The 20,811-nt window shown below is 37.4% G+C and overlaps 1 protein-coding gene across 2 annotated transcripts in view; it reads left to right on the forward strand.

The window, feature by feature from the left end:
* The window catches only part of HS3ST5 (heparan sulfate-glucosamine 3-sulfotransferase 5), a 276,665-nt gene that overhangs the window by 77,422 nt on the left and 178,432 nt on the right, over positions 1 to 20,811 (forward strand). For both annotated transcript variants that reach the window (XM_082404879.1, XM_082404878.1), the window contains exon 2: positions 20,512 to 20,706. The gene's annotated coding sequence lies outside the window, so the exon portion shown is untranslated. The remainder of the gene's footprint in view (positions 1 to 20,511; positions 20,707 to 20,811) is intronic.

The raw sequence follows: 20,811 nt of genomic DNA on the forward strand, positions 1-20,811 counted from the left end.
GCAATTATCCTCAAATAATACAGTTTTCTCTTGCAATCATCTAGAACTTATACTCATCCCCCTCCACAGATGTTCAGGATACTCTCAAGCAAATAGTGATAACCCAGCTTTGATTCCCATGAATTCAACATTCCCAGTCCTCCAGTGTACAGATTCTCTTCTGTGGGTTACCATAATTTCACAATCAGGCAGTCACCTCAGGGAGGAACAGGGCCACCTTAACCCACAGCTAATGAAAAATCCTCAGTGGGCTAAATTTCTACAAAATTGAATCAGTTCATTAACTCTCAAACCTCTGCAGGTTAGCTGAAAAGCAGACACATAAGTAATAATCTGCACAAAGGCATAGAGAGACTCATAGTGTTAGAGCAGGAATGGGTTTTGAAGAACTATCTGAGCAACCCTTCTTATTTTACAAATAAAGGAAGTAAGATCTGGTGGAGTAAAATGAATCAGTTAGGGGCAAGATGGGCATTAGAACCCATGACTCATTCAGTCAACAGATATTTGCTGAGCTACTCACTGTGTGCTAGGACTGACTCTTCTAGGTCTTGGGATGAAATAGATACCAGTGGTGATACTTTCCTGTTATAACAGAAAACCCAATTAAAAGTTGGTTTAAAGTATAAAGGAAATTTATTGTCATGTAGCTGAGAAGGCTGAATGGCTTCGGGCAACTCGTGACCAGTAGCTCAAATGCATTCTGGAGGATGACTGTTTCCAGTTCTCAGGGCCACTTCCCCAGTGCTGGGTCCATTCTGCAATCCTCCTCCATTACTGTCACAATATAACAACTCAGCAGCTCCTGGGGTTATGTGCTTTCAGATACAAATCTAGCACTTTGCTCTTAGGATAGAAAAAAAAAAAGACCAACTTGTAATTGATTCTTGCAGCTCTCATTACCTGAGTTGGATCATGTATTCAACCCTGAATCTATTAAGTCTATTAGTGTGACCTGGAGATTGGATATGCTGACTGGCTTAAGCCAATTGGGGGCCATTCCCAGAGTCAAGAATGGTGTCAAACCTATCCAGAATACATGCTGAGAATTCCAAAATACTGATAGGAAGGGGAAATGGAAAAATCAAAGCTGGGAAGCAACAAAAATTTTAAGCACTCAAGTGCTCACAGTTGAGAGCTTTCCAATAGCCCAGTTGGTTTTTACACTCTGCTCCCTGGAGTCCTAGGAGTTCTCTAGTGTGACTTGGAGTTTGAGGGGTTCTGCACCACTGGAACTCCCAGCCCCTGACCTTGACTTCAAACAGACCTAGTCCTCTTTCTTCTGTTTTACATATTGGGCTTCTGTATAAGATTTCATTTGAAGAAAGTGCTTCGCTGCTGAAAGGCAATTTTAAAACCACTCTCCCACATTAATGCTACCGCAATGGCAAAATTAACTATGTTTTATACTTTTTAAACATATCCTTACTGCTACAGGACCTCCCCAGTGCTAATTGAATGAATCAGAAAGGCATTTCTTGGAACACGTCTTACTGCTGAAGATTATATTTCACAGGCCCTTTTCTCATGCTTCTGATATTTTGCTATTAGTAAGTCCTTTCATAGACATTCTTTCCGTTCCCTGATCCATTTACTCACTCAAAACACTTGAGAAAGATTTCTACTTTTCTAATACTTCTAAATACTCAACTTTAAGGTCATGAGTAAGCAAGTGGAGTTCTTAACGGATGAGTGAATCTGCCGATGAGATCCAATAATGTAGACACTAAGCAATGGGATTACTGTTGTCCTTTCAATAATCCACTTGCTTACCTGGACTGAAGTTATACCCTATACTTTGAAAATTAACACTTACAGTAACAAAGAGCCAAACTTTAACACAAGAGAAGACAAAATATCCCTTATTTCATACCAAAGTTGGCAATATCTTTATTGTGGTCGTATACTTGGTGAATTCTTCTCTTTCGCTGCTAAATTTTTATCTCCTTCATATTCTAGTCAATGAAATGTAAAATTTGAAAATATATCACATTTATTGTTAGCTCTGAAAGGATTCATATCTTAACATTGTATTTATTTGTATTCAGTCTACTTCCATCCCATTTCGTCATAATGATGTATTTGGTCTATAAAAATTTTTTATCCTTAAAAAATATTTTCTGAGAAGCATTTAGGGAATTCAGAATATTTCCTAAAATTCACTCTGAAACAATGAGTAATACTCATATCATAAAATTTGGGGGAATGTGGTATTATGTAAGTAATATTTCCTTACATGAATGATAAGAATCATGAAAATGGGTAAGGATTAGAAATCAGATTCATATTGATCTATTTTTATATTAGTTATCTTTGGTACTATATCCTCCTTTGACTTCCCCGGAAACACATTCCAAGGGAAATTTGTATACATAGAATTTGGGGAAGTGTTTGGGAATAACAGCTGTAAGGAATTGAGGGAAGCAGGATTGGACAGATGGAGAAGGTCACCTGTGAGCTGTTACAACAGTGACCCCAGGTTATCATGGGAGCTTTTAACCTAGATGGGTCCTCAGAATTGTCGTACATTGAGGCAAGAGTCCCAGCCTTTGTATCCCATGTTGACCAATCACTGGATAAAGACTACCCCTGGGGAGGGGGCACACCGTAGGTAAGGCAGTTCCCTTCAGTCAAGGGCGATGCCGGGAGAGGGATGCAACTGTGAGCTGCCTGCAGTCAACACTCGTAGATGTTGGAGGAATGAGTACTTCAGTTCTGAAGGGGGACATCCACCGCAGGACAGTGACCGCACCAGAACAGGACAGTGCTTACCACCAGAAAGGAGCTTTGAGGTATGTACCTAAGGAGTGCCAAGGGCTTCTGTTTCATACCTCGTTTGCCACTCAAATTATTTCTTGTAACTTTGAATGCATGACTGAATAAAGTAAAAGACAGTTGTTGATACAATGAACGTACAAGTAATAGATAGTTGATAGAAGAAGAAAAACATGTAAGAGGTTCCCCTGGGCCTAAAAAGTTAATTATTGATTAGCATGTTTGTGCTAAAAGAATATTAATAAAAAGCATAGACACAAGGCAATGAATTTCTAGGAGTTGACTTCTTTGGTATGTGATACATTTCTTAAGTAGGGAGACAGGAGAGGAAATTACAAGAAAATTATTTCACGTATTTCATTGATTAAATGGGCTAGTCTTGACCAGACTCTGAAAAGCTAGGTAGCAATCTTGTTGTCAGCAGGGACCACCAAAAGTGTCACAGATGTTCTTCTCACATAGCATATTCACAAAAAAACATAAAAAACAAATCAGGGTAGACACGTGATTGAAAAAACAGTACCTTCAGCCTGAAAATCCTGCGTTGGGACTAAAACAGCCGATATTATATTACAGGCAATCTTTGCTTTGCACAGTACTGAAATTCAAACATGTTGGAACCGTGGAAAGTGAGGGCTGTCTTATTAACTTTTATTTTAATTATTGCAATTTTTGTTGTCCTAATAATTTGCCTCTGTTTTGAAAATTATTAGACATTTGCTTTATGAAAGAAGAGACCTTGTTTGCTTGTCCTTGTTATTTTACCCTACAACCTAACTCAGTGCCTGGCCCATAGCAGACATTCAGTACATTTTTGATGATTGAATGAACCATGAAGTAATGCACAACAATCTGGTGACCATACACTCTTTTCTCAGACTGTCTGGTAAATATCTGAATTGTTTGCTGGGTGAATCTTGAAAAGCTAACAGAACTTTCTGTAGCAAACTGTTAGTGTTTGCTTCTTATTTAGAGACACATAGTTTTTATAGCAATCTTCATAATATTGTATTCTAATCAAATATTAGTTGCTCTTTCAGTTTCAACTATTCACTATATTTCCAAAAAGGATCACCATCTATGTATATGAATATATAATTGGTGGATCCCATAGTGCATATTTCATATATTATTATTTATTAACAAAACAAGTTTAGGCTTTTAAATTCAGTTAGTAAAATAATTTTCTTTTGACTTCAAAAACAAATAATAAAAATTGATGTTTCTAACTCTGCTCAATGTTATTTATGCTCACCTAGACTGAGCTATCCAGTATACATAATAGAAAAAAATATAGATATTAAATAAAGTATAGAAATGCAAATATGGGATGTAGCAGTTTTCAAGGGCACTGGGAAAACTGAATAATGACTAGAAGACAAAATGCTTAACCCCAAGGAGTTTCTTAAATTTATTTTTAACTATCAAACTTTTAAATGAGACAGCAACTTCTTTATAAAACATGTCCTGATATTTTGGAATCACCAAATTTGTGGATTACATACTATGGAAGCCCCAGTGCTTTCTTCAAAGTCACATTTCTGTCAGTCACCCTTGTTTCTCTGAGTAGACTCAGACCTCAAGTTTATTTTCTACTTTTCTTAAGTTTATCTCTCATTCTTGGTTTATCTCTCTCATTTCTCATGAAGATGCACATTTTTCTTGTTTTCATCACTAAGGAACAAGTAGAAAACAGCCTAATGTATCAGTGGCCGTTAGGTTAACTCTCACTGCCCGATTGGCTGGTACCTCCAGTGCAAACTGACGCCACTAGAAAATTACAGAGCGCTCTCCTTGTGGTCCCTTGCGTTAAATTCAGTAAAGCTTTAGAACTGCTGTGTTGCAACCAGACTAACAAATGTAAAGGGTTAGCCACAGAAGGGTACTTGGAAAGATGAGAAACAATAACCCACAGTTGAGTGAATTACCAATTCCAGGATGAAGGCAAAAGAAACAAGATTAAGGAAGAGATGGATAAAAATGACTTTATTTTAGTTAGGAACTCTAAAATTAAAATTAAAATGAAGAGAAAATTGGAAGAGATTTTTGTTTAATCTACTCTTACTATTCTTATTCCCATTAACACAATAAATGAAACCAGGTTGTGGTAGATTAGAGTTTACCTTTGAATTCAAATTGTTGGTTTGGGGAGGTTTGTTTTGGGGGGTGGGGAATCTGTATAAATAAAGTAACAGTCGAGCTAAAAAAGAAATCCTTTCTCTTTGAAGGTGGTCCTGTTACACAAGTAGAACAGAACACAACCTATGTCCTCTTCAGTAACTGCAAATTGGTAGAGTGCCCAGCCTTACATTCAGAAGTTGTGTAAAGTCCAAACAAACTTGATTTGGGGTGGGAAGATGGCTTTATCAAGACTATTACTACAACAAGAGGATGAGAGTTTATTCCTTTTTTCTCTTAATAGGAGCACTGCTATAAAAATGCTGCTTAAGCCATCATTAAAGCTTTTTACTTGCCTTAGCTTAAGAGGCTAGCAAACAAACTATATTACTGTCTATTAAAGCTGAGATGAGTCGAAGAGCAAATTGTAGTAGGTCTGCTTGGAACACTCTTGTTGAAGTTCTCTTGATTGTACTTTAAGGCTTGCAATATGTGTGTACAGTGCTTGATGGCTTACAAACCCCATCTATATCTATTATCACTTTTCATCCCCACGAAAACACTGTGACTTAAGCCACGAGACGATATCTGACAAATTTAAAACTCATGTGATTCAACCATACCTGCACGTTTTTAATAATCCCCCCCCCCCCCGCTGGTAATTTAGTTCATGGACTATTGCTGTGTGACATGTTTCCCTTTGCCAGTAATCATGGAAATAATTAAATGTTGGGCAAGCTCTCTTCCTCAAAGTTATTTTAAGACATTTTATTAACAGAGGATATAATACACCACATGTATCAAGCATTATGTCTGTAGACTGCTGTACACTGGTTATAGCCACTGAGCATTCCCAGGCTAGATCAGTTTGTAAAAATCCTTATTCTATTTACCTGCATTCAAAGCCTGAAGATACGTGCTATGCCATCATTTAAGCCGCAGCTTCTCGGAGGTCATGAGACTTGACTGAAATATCTTTCCCAGGCCCTTTCCATAAAACTCCTACCTTTATATGAGTAAACAGTACATAGGGTTTTCCAGATTTGGCTCTAGTGTAACTAACCTGGTTTGGATACCACATACCTGCAGCAATCCTTTCCCACCTGTGTGTGCATAGCGGATTGTCTTATTTGTCTATGGCTTCTACTGGTGTGGGCAGAGCCTAGGATTCTGAGAGTCTGCTCTTTGCACCAGGTGTGCCTTGGAAACGAGGCCACTCTTCCTTATTGCTATGTGTCAGAGCAATCTGTCAGGCTCTTGCTTCCCAGTAGTCCACCGCCCTCCATGATGTACCTTGAAATTGTGTTTCAGTGTCCTTGCAAGACTGTATCTGTCCTCGCAGCTTGTGGCTGTCCCCACATAAACTCACCAAACCACATCTGCTCAGCTACGCTGTTGTTATCTATTCCTCTCACCTGTGGAGCTCCAGCCTAGCAATCTATGCTGGTAGGCTGGCTGCATACCAAGACATTATTGTTGATGATGATCCTGATTTGCCATTTCACGTTAAGCACTATTCACATGTACGTGAGAAGAACCAGGTGGATTTTTCCATTTCATCCCTGTCTCAAAGCTGTGGGTTTGGTCCCATACTACTTCCCGTCCTTTCTAAACCCCCATTTTGTAAATTCAGAAGCATGATGCTTTATTGGTGTTTTCCAGTCTCCAGAAAAGCATATTTATCTTCTTAATCTAATTTTATTCTTATGTTCATTCCTTGCAGCCTTAGGCAAGTTGCTGCTTACATAGCATCAGCTAGCAATTTTGTGTTGCAATTTCAAAACATAGATTGCCAGTGCCTTTTCTGTACAGCTCTATATAGCTCTTCCATGCTGAAGAGTATCTAAAACCTAGATGCCACCTTGTGATTCGCTGGTTGTATTGCTAGTAAAAACTAGAATTCTATCAGGCCACAATCAATTCCCATGCAGTAGCACCAGGTTTCCAAATTTCACTACTGAAAATAATATGTGACATTATTTTGATCACGGGTATACCTCTGCTGTCTTTTCTCAAAGTAACTTAGGATAGTGATGGAACGACATATAAGGTGCTCTTTCAAAGATTTAATTTAAAAAGTCTCCATAAGTCGTCACTTTGTTTGTTGAGTTTCCCAGCATTTGAGTTCACTCCTCCTTTAGAAGCTCCTCATCGACCATGCCTGGTACGGAGCATAGCTTCTTTCGCCTTCCATAAAAGGAACTTGTAACGAAAACAGAGTTCTTTGTCGATTAGCAACTGCTTAAGCAGTCGGCTGCTGCTACTAAACTTGGAGCATAGCCTGGGTGTATAGGTCAACTTTTATAGTGACTATAGACCAAACTTTGAATTTTGTAAAGAAAATACTGTGCCCCAACATTTCAACTAATGTTTATAAATGTCTAAGCAATGTGGTAGACATTTTGATATTCACTGTCTTATTTAAGCCTGAAAACAACCTATGACGTGTATAACTTTCTCCACAGTATAAATCAAGACAATGAGCTTTGGAATGGCTTGGTAACTGTCCAGATATGCAGCTAGTAAGTGATATGGGAAGTGAATATCACTGTAGGTCCTATGTGTTCTTCCATTCTCTCCACCACATTATGACTTCATTCCATATTAAACTTTTTGTACAAGGTCATCACTGGCAGAAGCTTTGACCCACAGAAGCTGGTGGTCTTATAAAAAAATTATGTAATTAATTAATTAACTCGTTTTCTAGCTACATTTTTTAAATCATGTGAAGAGAACTTAACAAAACCTACAGGAATGTTCATTAAAATCTCCTTTCCTTTTCTATCCATGGTCCCTTTTACCCTCACTTTCTCTGAGTCCCCTTATTTAAAAGTCCTTCACAAAACACTGTGCCATCCCTGATCTTCTACAACTTTTCTGTCTTTTATAAAAGGACACTACTCTCCTAATCTTACCCTTTTACTTTTCTACCCACAATTCCAGTTCTCTCTCATTCTCAACGTTCTTATTCAGCATCACAAAAGCCCAAAGAACCCATGAGGCAGTAGGAGATCCCTCCCAGGAGCATGTTGAGGGCAAAGCAGGGGATGACTAGTGGACAAAGCCAGTACCATCTTCATCAAGCAGAGGGATACGACAAAGCTGGGAGTACGCATATATTAACAGCTTTTCCCCAGCAACAACAACAAAAAACCTAAGGACCTTCATAAGAAGGACCTTTTTAACAAATCCAACACTTGCTTGGAAAAATAAGAATCATGCTATGCTACTCCATTCCTTTTAAGTTTTAGCATCCCTGCTGATGCCTGCCTTAAAACTGCCCGTGATAATCAATGAGTTATACTTCTAGGATGAATTTGTCCAGCTCCTGCTAGAATATCTGCCCTAGTTCCCATACATGTCATCATAGCAAAAATTATTTTATCTAAGAGGTTAGAGAGAGGGGTATTTTCAAGTGTGACTGTAAGGTCCCCAGTGTGAATTCTCACATTCAAAATGAAAGCTCAGTTCTGAAGACTACACTTCTATATCAGTTAGGTGTCTCAAAGTAGGCTGGATAACAAACAAGTGCAAAATCTCAGCAGTGTGCAATAATAAGCATGTATCTATCTCATGGTTTGTGGGTCATTTGGGATTGGCTGATCTAGGCTGCAGTGGGTTGATATGTGATGATCTCATCTGTTTACTCATGTGACTGGGGATCAGGCTGGGCTCCACTGGGGCAACGTAGTTCTGCATGTCTCCCATCCTCCTCCTGCCTGCCCAAGTTCTCATGGCAGTAGCAGAAGTGCTGGTGAGAAAACTCAATAGTGAAAGCATTGTTCAGGCTTTTGAATAAATTGTGCTCTCTAATGTTTTATGGACCAAAAAGTCCTTTGAACAAACCCAAAGAAAAGGAGTAGGGAAAGAGATTATCCCTTTTTCTCAGGACAGCCTACAAAGGCACATGGCAATGGGCATGGATGTTGGAAGAGGTAAAGGGTTGGGAACATTGATAAAGTCTACTATAGTCGTTGACCTATTATTCTTGAGTATCATCCTATTAAAAGTTAGGTATGGTTCCTTCTGGTAGTGTCAGCTCTAGATGCAAACACCTTTCACTCATTCATCCATTCATTCACTTGTTCATTTAACACATAATGTTGAATTCTTTAGACAAGTGCTGCTTACTAGAAATATGTTGTGAGTCATATGCGGACTTTAAAATTTTCTGGTAGCCACTTTTTTAAAAAGTAAAAATAAAGAGATAGGACTAAGTGTAATAATGTATTTTATTTAGTGAAATTATCCAAAATATTATCATTTTGACATGTAATCAGTATTAAAGTTATTAATGAGATATTTTATATTCTTATTTTGGGGGCACTAACTCTTCAAAATCCAGCATGTAGTGTTTTCTTGCAGCCCATTTCAGTTTGAACTAGTTACATTTCAAGTGCTAAAAAGCCACAAGTGACTACTAGCTACCGTATTAGACAGTGAAGTTATAGACTATGTATTGAACTTGGTGCTGAGGATACAAGACACCTGCCCCACAGATCTTACAATCTCAAGAGAAAGGAGATTTAATTTAAATAGTGTAGTCATTATATATCTTTTTGAGAAACTCATATTTTAATTTGCATTTCTCAGATCTTGTCATGCCCCTGTGCACCAACTCCTGTCCTTATGGTACTAATTCTCTATAATACAACCCCATGCAACCTCTCTAGCCTAGTTTGCTTGGAGACATTTCAACATGTCTTTTCAAATCTCTTATGGAACGCCATTGCTGTACTCCAAAGTCTGGCAACAAAGATGTGGTTTTTGTTTTTTTTTCAAAATCAATATAGTAAAGGGATATTACCTGAGATCTTATTACCAGGTGGATAAATTTCCACATTATAACTTTACCTGATAAGAGCCCAGGACCCTTCATTATAGAAAAGTTGAATGGAAAAGTTTACTTTCTCAGTGCTTATCTGCTTTTTAAAAAATTAAAAAAACAAAACAAAACTGTGGGTGGTCGTAGAGAGAATGCATAATAATAGATAAAGGGGAGACTATTGCTTCAGAAGTAGTACAAGGAGTAACGGAGGCAGAGAATGGAGAAAATGAGAAAAAAAAGGGAAACATTAATAGTGTTTATCTGTTTTTGACCTGATTAAGCTTGTAAGTGCCTAAAAGAAAGTTTTGATTTCTCTGCACTAAACTGTCCAAGCAAGATTTATCAAAAGGGTAGTTTTTAGAAAACAATTATTGTCTGTTGAAATTGCAGATAAAGCGTCTTGAAAAGAATAGGGAGATAGGATATTTTCTTTGTAGTCTAAAAAATAAAAACCCTGATGTTTGTTTAAATATATCAGCGTAGCTTAAAGAACTGAAAAAGGTTTCTTTTAAATGCCATGAATCACCCCGTGATTTCTTTTCTTTTTTTATTCCTGTTCTGCTTATTGTGTGCCTTTTCAGTGGTGATTCAGTGCCTTTTCAGTGCTTTGGTTGTGTAACCCATTGATATCAAAACCACTCTGGGCAAATGCCCTCATGCTTCCTTGTTCCTCTGGCAACATGGCAGGTCCCAGTGCTGACACCTGGGCTCACGCTCTTAGGAAACCCAGAGCACCTTTGACTTTCATAGCTTGCGTGATCGGTACTCGTCTCCAGATAGTAAACAGTTTAGGTAGTTTGGTACGGAGAACAGTGTAGTGGATTGTAAGCTCCGAGATGCTGTTTTTACAAGATATTACTGAAAACTGAGTTATGGCTCTGTGTTTTCATACTAGACACTTTAGAAAATGACTATAATTACATAGAAGAGAGTCCAGATTACATGGTGGGCTTTTTTACACATTAAATTACAAAGGTATATTTGTGCATCTACTCCAGTTTTTCATGAAGGATTTAAATCAGAACAGGAACATTGGTCTTGTGTTTAGTGACAAAGGATCATCTCAGTCATTTCAAATACTATTTTTCAGCACCAGTAGACATCCACCAGTATCTCCTCTCCGCTCCCCCTCCTCCAACACACATACACATATTTTTCATTCTTGCTTCTGACACTGAAATATTTTGAGTCATTTCCTTTTATTAAGATATTTTTAGATGGGGATTAAAAATAAATTGAAATGAGTCAAGCAGTAACTTGAGAACTGACTTAAAACAGTATGAGCTGAAGTCAATGAGTATGCTGTGTACTTGCAGATTATCTAAGAATCTTTATATCCCCATGGCTTAAAACAAAGAAGATATACCATAAATATTTATTGGATGAACAAATGAATAAATGTTATCTAATTAAAGAAATTTTAGTGACTATGGGTTTACCTTTTTCTGGAAATTAAGCCCCTTCAAACAGAAAGAAAGATCTAAGAATTGAGCAGCCTTTCAGATATAACCATTAGCACTCTGTCCCTGTTGCCATGTCTCAAAGGCTAGAAGGAGTCCCAGCAACTGCAGAAAGAGAGGCCAGGCCTAAATATAGGTGGCAAAATAGGGCCACAGTTCTTAACTCCTACTATCAAACCATGACTTCAGCCTCTTCACTGTGGCCTGAACAGAGAAGTACAAGAGTGGAGAGGGAGGTCTAACCTTAATATGCTTATTACTTATGCTATATTCCTCTCTCCCAAGGAAACCCCATTCCAGTTTTAAGATTAAGGTCAGAGATACTCTGGATCTTCCTTTAGCAAAGCAAAACCCATTACCATTTTCCTTGGAAAGATCTTTTCCAGTCATCAGATCTATCCAGTCATAAGGTCTATATTTAGGACATTGGAGAATTTCACTCATTCAATAAATAAGCATCAAGCATCTTCATTGAAATAGATTTGTCTCCTTTAATTAGACCAACTCTCAACATTTCTATAGTGTTCTCACTATCAGGATTATCTTTTTTATAGTTGCTAAGATATGTTGAAAGTAGAGGAATTGTTAAAAGCTTATAACTCTAAAATTCTATATGTAAATAAACACCTAGCAAAGCTTTTATTAAATGTTGATGAACAGGTACACTGTTCCTCTTAGAAAGCTTATATTCTGGCAGCACTTATATTTTGTTTCTCTGCTTCTCTTCCTTCTACTTACACTCCCTGTGAATTAATACTTTATCTGATTAGTATGAAGGGTATCACAGTTTTCATTTGTTAGTTGAAAATCTAGACCTCACTAAGTGTAGAAAACTACCATCAGACTAGAAATGGGAGTCCAGTTTAATGAACAAACTTTGGCTCTGTGTGTGTGTGTGTGTGTGTGTGTGTGTGTGTGTGAGAGAGAGAGAGAGAGAGAGAGAGAGGGACTTTTCCCAGAAATTCTAGAATCACAGACTCTTAGGCAGTCAAAGTGTTTAGAGGACATATAGTCAATGATTCTCAGTTCAGGTTGCATATTACAGTCACCTGGGGAACTTCTGAGGCTCCATCTTTCCCAGACCAACTGAACCATCATCTTTGAGGATAGGGCCTGAGGATGGGTATTTTTTTAAACCTCAGAGTATTCTAAAGTGCAGCTGAGGTTTTAAAACCCCTGGTTTAGTCCAATTCTTTTCATAAGGATAGGCAAAATAAAAACCCATCAGGAAGAAATGAAGTATTTCAGGCCTTGTAGAGCCTGGATTAGAAACCACATTACCTAGCCCCAGTCCAGAGCAATTTCCATAACAATGTGGTACTAATATCTTTTGTTAGGTTTGACTCATTTGAACTTTCTCTTGATAAAATTGTGATAGGAGCGGGGTGGGCACACAGCTGTTAGCAAGCAACTGGGGCCCCTCCCCTAAGCAAGTGACCATTAGGGAGCAACCGTTAGCAAGCAACAGTTAGCAGTCCCACTCAGCCATTGATTGGCATCACAAGGGGCCCCTCTCCCCTACCTCCCCTTCCTCTGTATAAAAGGAGCCCGAATTCAGCCGGAGGGAAGATGGTTTTTGAGACACTAGTGTGCCATCTTCTTGGTCTGCTGGCTTTCTGATTAAAGTCGATGCTTCTTGCCCCAACACCTCATCTCCCAGTTTCAGCCTGTTGTGCAGCGAGCAGAGTGAGCTTGGGCTCAGTAACAAAATTAGCAGAAGGAATGATGCTTCTTAAAACTTTCTGTCAAATAGACTTGAGGAAAAACCCCACCATGCTGGGTTAGCACATGAATTTCCTACGTTTCTCGGTAGCGTTGGCCTCCTTGCCTTCTACCAAAAAGAAGTTAGTCTTTGATTGTAGTGAAGAGTTTTTGAACCATATGTATAACTTTCATTTTATATAAGTCCACAAGATATCTTTAATCATTTTAGCATATGTAGACCCATTTTTAAAATCATCATGTAAAGTTCGTGTAACTCACTTACTGAGAAAACAGCACCGTTAACACTGCCCAGTTTGCAGTGCTGAAGATACAGTTAAACATTTTCCTGGTTTTTTGACATCTATCTTTTCTGTGTGTGTATATCTGTTGAACCCATCAAAGTCTAAAGTATTTCAATTCAGCATAAAATTGCAGTACCAATTGTTGTATGGCTCGTATTTTATCTTGTGCCGAGATGGGAAAGCATATCTAAATGCATCATGCCTATGCTCAAAAGTAATGCAAATCTCCTGTCTCGCCAGTGCCAGAAATAAATGAAAACGATAATAAAGGCTAGAAACGTTTTTCTCTTTTGCACTGATGCAAAATTTTCTATGTAGTGATCATCATCATGCATTAAGCATCCACTGTAAGCCAGACATTCTAGATGCCAGAAGAATATTGAAGGCATAGTTTCTACTCTCAGCTCTTATGGAGCAAAAGCAAATAAATACAGTTTAAAGTCGTTGAGAGTAAAGAATAAACATTGAAATTTTTAGAACTTCTAAATATATTCTGTGATTTAAGAGTAGAGCTATATACATTCACACAGTTTTTTCAACCTATTACAAGTCTCCACTAAAGACAGTTAGACAGTTGATAGTTGAACTGTGTGTCTATGTCTACAAGTGGGTGTTACCTTATGTGAATCGTGTATGATTTGTACTGATTTTCTCCACAGTGCAAAGAATAGAGAAATTCATGAATAGCAGGTGTTTTACTGATTGTTTTTATGAAAATGCTGCAGAAATGCCAATGTCAGAACCACAGAGTAAAGAAGATCAGTGTATAAGAAGGAGCAGACCAGATGGACGTCCTTAATGAAAGCCATACTGCTTTGATGGAATTTACCACTGCTCTGAGTATGAGTCTCTGCATTACCAGCCTGAGAATTTGATTTAAGGAGGCAGTCTCATTCTGGTCAGACTCACAAGGAACTTAAGTACCTGAACTAGGTGGTCAGTTCATGAATGGAGAACCACTCCACTACTGTGTCCAGAATGTTGGTGTCCTTTGTGTCCAGTGCCTCTTTCTGACCTAGCAGTCCCTGGGGGAGCTGACCAGTAAACGTGGGTGGTTGTGAGGGACGTGCCATTCAGACCATAGGGAAGTGTGAGGAATCTTCTGAAGATGTGACTTCTGTTTGCAGTAGGATGCAAGCTCTTGATCCACCCTGGCAACTTCTGATTTCTGGATTTTCTCTTCTTCATTCTCAAAGCTAGTGTTGGTCAATCCATGTTCCACAGAATGCTAGGATTCTGTGTAAGGATTATTTTGTGGGAGATGGATCCTCTCACAAAGAAAAAACAAAACTTAAACTACTGCCCTCTCTAGCCATTCCCTTCCTGTTATGATACAATTTTAGCTTCTCCAGTCACTTTCCAGTCCTGTCTCCTGGCAATGAAATTATTTCCAGATCTCCTTAATGGACTATAGGGAGTTCCCAAACTCTCAGTGTTTCTTTTATTGAGATAATCACAGAAGGTCAATCATCTAGGAATAATCATGGATGTCTTATGTGTAGCTTTTACTTATTTAATTCTCATCATATGATATTATTTCTCTCATTTCCTTAGGAAGTTTTCAAAATTATAAGAGAGAATTTTACTTTTTACTAGTAGGTGCTGTTATAGGGTACTCTAAATCTTTGAGCCAGAGGTAGATAAATAAAACTTTTTACATTTCAATGCAATATTGAGAAAAACCTACCAAAAATATACATAAATAGGCAAGCTTATATTCTTTTTGTAGCACTTATGAACATCTGTACTCCATGTGTTTTTTTAAAACTTCACTACTTGCATTATAGAATGGCTGTGACATCCATTGGCAATCTCATACTCTTAAAGGAATCAGTTTTTAAAGAAATACAAAAGGGATGAATTGGGATATTGGGATTGACATATATACACTAATATGTATAAAATAAATAACTAATAAGAACCTGCTGTATAAAAAAGTAAAATAAAATTCAAAAAAAAAAAGAAAAGCAAAAGGTTTGTACTATAATTATAGAACACATGTCAATTTTCATGCAAAAGGACTAACCCAATCTTGCCAATAGCTATAGAAATTAACAAAACAGAAAAGTTTAGCCAGTGAAATACCATATACTTGAAAATAATTTTTTCCATTATACAGAAAAGAAGCATGTAAAAAGAGGCAGAGCATAAGGTCCTTCCTTCATGCAGTTAAGCTTATTTTTTATTTACATAAAGAGAAGCAAAATAAACAGGGCCACTTCAGCCTATCCCTTGGAGTTTAAGTTACAGGAGAAAAGAAATCATGACTATATTCTGGTGGAATTTTGCTTGAAAAGCAGTTGAATATTAAATTACAAATCACTAGTTTCTTAAAATATCTTTTAATATCTGGGTAAAAATTGTAAAATAGCCTGTTCTCTGATTTTTAAGACAACTATTTGTAGTCCTTCTTAAAATGCGTTTTGTGCAAGAAGGTTTCTTTTTCAATTTTTTTCCTTTCCTTTCTTTTTTTTACTTTTACAAACTCCCTAACAGATCCAATACCCTGAGAAAACTAGAAGATATTTATAACTAAACAACAAGTCTATAGAACCCCAAAGGCGATTACCTCGTATATAAGTATGCCTTAGGCAAACTTCAACTAGTTTTTAAGAAACAGATGTTTAAGCCGTCTCAAGAATTTTATTCAGGCACAAAATTTGCATTATCTACTCTTAAATTTCCCGATCTCTCCTCTTCTGGTTCCCCTCAATTCTATCTACCATTTTTCAACTTAAAAAAGCATTTTCTGGCCACAATTAACACAGTCAGAAGCCTCTGAGAAACATGTATCCCTGTGTCCTCCTGTTTAATAACACTTACAGCCCCACTGCTTCATTACCTTTAGACTCCAGTGCATGTTCTTATTTTAGGTTACCCTAAGAAATATCTTATTTAAGGTAATATCAGTATATAGCATAGGCTAAAATTTCATCCCTACCTTGGAATCCCTGCAGTTCTTTTTGCCCCTTTCAGGTAAATATACAATAACTAGGAATTAATTTGTACTTGGGATAACTATTTTCCAAAATAACTTGTCTCAGCTCCAAAAGACTTTAGCTGTTAATTATTAAAACTATTGGGACTTCCCTGGTGGTCCAGTGGTTAAGAATCCATCTTGCAATGCAGGGGATGCCGGTTAGATCCCTGGTCAGGGAGCTGGGATTCCACATGCCGCAGGGCAACTAAGCCCTCATGCCAGAACTACTGAGCCCATGCACCACAACTAGAGAGCCCTCGCACCACAACTAATGAGCCTACACGCCACAACTAGAGAGAAGCCCGCACACTGCAACAAAGAGCCCATGCACCGCAACAAAAGATCCCACATGCCGCAACTAAGACCCAATGCAGCCAAAAAATAAATAAATAAATATTTTAAAAATTATTGAAACTATTGAATTTTTGCTTATGTTTTTCAAAGACAAAAGATTTTTAATGAGAAATATAAAATATTTAAAAGTGTGACAGTGAAAATAGCAAACATCATGTTTGAGTGTCTATTCACATAACTCAGGGCTTATCTGAAGGTTCTCCATGTCATGTAGAAAAAGAGCTCCTTTATAATAATTAATCTGCGCAGATTCTGTAGAATTGGGATCCAGAAACAAGTTACCTATTTTTTACTTCCATTTTTGACAGACTAATAATATATTTCCCCTTGTTCACTTTAATCTTATCCTTTTAAGAAAGAATCAGAGTAGAAGAAATATCAGTATCAGTACAGTTGAATGCCTTCTGAACCCCTACTACTTACATAGCATTCTGCTATATAGTACAAAGAAATAGGACATTTCTTTGCCTTCAGCGTACTTATAAGTAATTCAAAAAATAAAATATACAGGAAAAAATAATAACACAAGGTGGTTCATGGTTCAAGAGTTATTGCAAGGATATTGTTCATTCATTCAACAAATATTTATTGAGTGCCTACTATGTGCTAAGCACTGTGCTGAATGCAGGGTATTTTAAAAATGAGGATAATTATAAACAGAAATAGTCACTTCTCTCTAGGGATATGAGGATGAAGAGGTAGGGACTGGGTGATGTAAGTCCTTGTTCTTTACCCTGAGAACAATGAGAAGGCATTGAAGGCTTTTAAACAAGGGGTTGACATGATCAGTTGTGTGTTTTTAAAAGATCTAAATACCATGAGGAGAATTTAGTGGAGAGAAACAAAATGTGAGATGAGAGACAGAAATAAGCCATGCAGTATTCCAGGCAACAGACAAGGTTTTAGAGGTAGTGGTGGTGGTGGTAGTGGTGATGATAGTGGGGGAGAAAAGGAAAGAGGAAGATAGAGAAAGAAAGGGGACAAAGTAGATAGATTTAAAAATTATTTAAGCAGTAAAATCAAAAGCATTTGATAATCAGGTACTGGGGCTAAGGGGGAAAAGAAGGATTAAATCCACTCTGATTCCTTTTTTTAAAGGTTGAAGGCCTTGCTTTTTGGCTTGTTTAACTGATGGCTGATGGTTCTGTTTACAAAAATAGGCAACACTGGAGGAATGGTGTGTTTGAGAGGAAGGTTTTTATGAATACAGTTATGGAAAAATTCAGTTTGAGGGACCTTCAAGACATTCAAGTTTACATGTCAACTATTCAGTTAGAAATAAAAGTCTGGCGATGGAAGAAAATGTTAAGCTAAAGATAAGATTTGAGAGTCATCTAATGATAGCATCATATACTCTGATGGGCTCTCTTATCAATATGTACAGTGGAAAATAAAGTGGTTTAGATTAGGGTTCTCTCACTATGAATTAGAAGACTCTGGAAACATTTCATGGGGAAGAGGACTGGATCATGAAAAGAGGTAGAATATAGATAAGAAGAGAGAGAAGTAGAAATGAATGAAATGGCAGGAACACAATAAAAATATACATAAATAGACTGTAAAGATTTTGGTTGCAAGTAACAGAGATACCAACCCAAACTGGCTTAATACAAGAAAAAAGGAATCTATAAATTCACACATAACTGAGACGTTCAGGGTATTCTACCTGCAAGCAAAGCTCTGTCCCGGGGTGAAACACCATGCTCAGAACTCAGATCCTTTTTTTCTGTTTTTCAGCTATTTCCTTGGTGTTGACTTAAGTTCTAGCAAGTTCTCCTCTGATGATCCCAAGGTGGTTGCTAGTAGTTCCAGAGGCTACATGTTCATATGCTTATGTCCAGCAAGAAAAACAAAGTTCATTTATTTATTTATTTATTTACACAATAGGGCAATGAAAACCCCAGAATGGAGATCATTGACCTATTAAGGTTGTGTGCTCATCGCTAATATTGTAGGTAGAGATTGAGGTACACGGATTATTTTAACCTAGTCAGGGTGTACCTCTGGAATGGAGACAAATCCTCTCACTAAACTACCTAGAGTATTGGGGAAGGGAGATAGGAAATCTAGAAGGAGTTATGTTATAAGAAGTCTTAAATGCCAAGTTAAAGACCTTGTTCTTAATCTAATAGACCAAAAGTTCTTGTGTTTTGAACAGAAGAGGCATCCAATGAAATTATTTCAAAAAATTAAGTCTTGAGGCAACTATAGTACATATGGCAATGTTTAAGAAAAACAGAAAAAGAAATCTGTTCAAGAGTGTATAGCAATAGTTTAGGAAAGAGAAAGTGAAAACCCAGACTGTGATTGAGTAAGAAATGTTGATGAAAGGAAGCCAGTAATGAAGTAATGGATGTGAACAATATTTCAGAAGAAGAATCCAAGAGACTTAGCAAGATAATAATGGTGGAACTTCAAACTCTTCCACTGAGATTTCGACTAATGTGGTAGCTTTGGCACTGAGGCAAAAATGAAATCCTTTCTTTTACTGTAGTACTTGACCCTTTTATTCCCAACTTAGCTCTGAGCTAGGCTTTTCATTTCATTTCGTTCTAGTTAGTTACCACCACCTTGTGACCCATTATTCCCCACATGCACAACTTTCCTAGGAGTCAAAAGAAGGCAAGTTCCAACCTCTGTCAGAATGAAAGCTGTCCTTGACTCCATAGAATGAGAACTTGCAGATTACTTTGCAATTTATAAAGATAGATATCACTACAATCATAGCAGTGGCACTTACTGTTTAACAAATGTTTTTTGAGCATTTCGTCAACCTACAGTGATTCTGTTAGCAAGCAACAGAAAACCCATTGGTTTAAACAAGTACAATTCCAAAGGAAACAGTTAGTAGTGTTGGTTCAGTTGCTCATCTATAACAGGGCCGATATCTTTGAGTTTCTCTGGACTTTTGTTGTGTTTTACATCACGGTGACAAGGTGACTGCTCTACCTCCAAGTATCACGGCCTCATTCAAGGCAAGCAATTGTGTGGTAAAGAGAGGGGGAGAAGGAATCTTTCTATTTATCAATAAAACAAATTTCTGCCTGGATTTCTAACCCAGTGTACTTCTTATAGTTCATGGGCCAGAATGGGATCGCATGACCACTCTTAGCAGTAAGGGAGACCAGGAGAGTGAACATTTGATTTTCTGTTCTCTATTTGTGTGAGTCATAGCAAGCAAGAAGAAAGTTGGAAATGGTTTTTGGGTGGCCAAACAGTAAGCTCTTCCGTGAAAACCTATCGTTCTACAGTGTGCTCTGTGCTTACATATGTATTACACTCTTATTTTGTATTTGACTTTGTATTTATCTGTACATGATGCTTCCTCTACCCTTTGGGAGAATATTTGCATGATTAATTACCAATTTTTAAAATGGATGTTTTATTCTCTTTTTCCATTAGCTACTACTAACACCTGCTTAACTCATACAGCAAAGAAGCTAGAATTTTGGTTTCCCTGAGTAGGCAACACATATTGACTACAAAGGATATAATTTTTATTTATGTCTAATTATCTTGGCAAGCATTACCCATGTGAAAGAAAACATAGCAAAAGTACCAGATGATTCCATTGGGATTTAGTAAAAGTATCACATTTTATCTTTTATGAGATGTGATAGAGTTTCACATAAGGATGTATTTCCAAAAGACCTCATCAGCCTTGACTTAGGAAGAAATTCAGCACCAAAATGTAGCACCTGCATATCAAAAATAAAATTAGTCATTATACTACTTGATGCAATGTTTAGAAAAATAGTCAATTAAAGCAATATGAATTCAACCAGAATCCTCTGCAGGCAACAGCATCATGCAATGCTGACTTCACAGTGATATGAAATTTTAAATAACAACGGTGCTAAATCAGGGAGCAGCGAACCCAGGCCAAGTTTAAATTTAGTAACAGTGCTAGTTTACTGAAAATAACCTTCTCCATAGCAGATTCTCTGTGAATTTCAGGTGACCAACTACTTGTTTTTCTGTTCTGTTCAGAGGTGATCAGGTACCCAGAGGCTTCAGCATTGCTGTCTTCCCTTCTCAATGGCGTTTCTGGTGTCCACCTCAGGAGTCTCCTTGGCCAGCCCTGAAACACTTGAAAATTAAACAGAGAATCCACTGCATATATTCTTCTTGAAAATTTCCATTGTATATGTTCAGAACGTTCTGAATAACAATAAGGATTTGAAGGTAAGAGAACTTTGGAAGTAACTCACATTCTTGTGTAACTCTTAATTACATCAAAAGTGAATATTTAATATATTTTTTAAAATATACAAAAGTAAAAGCAGTTGT

The sequence above is a fragment of the Balaenoptera borealis genome, assembly GCF_965194805.1.
Source record: "Balaenoptera borealis genome assembly, chromosome: 9".
NCBI lineage: Eukaryota > Metazoa > Chordata > Mammalia > Artiodactyla > Balaenopteridae > Balaenoptera > Balaenoptera borealis.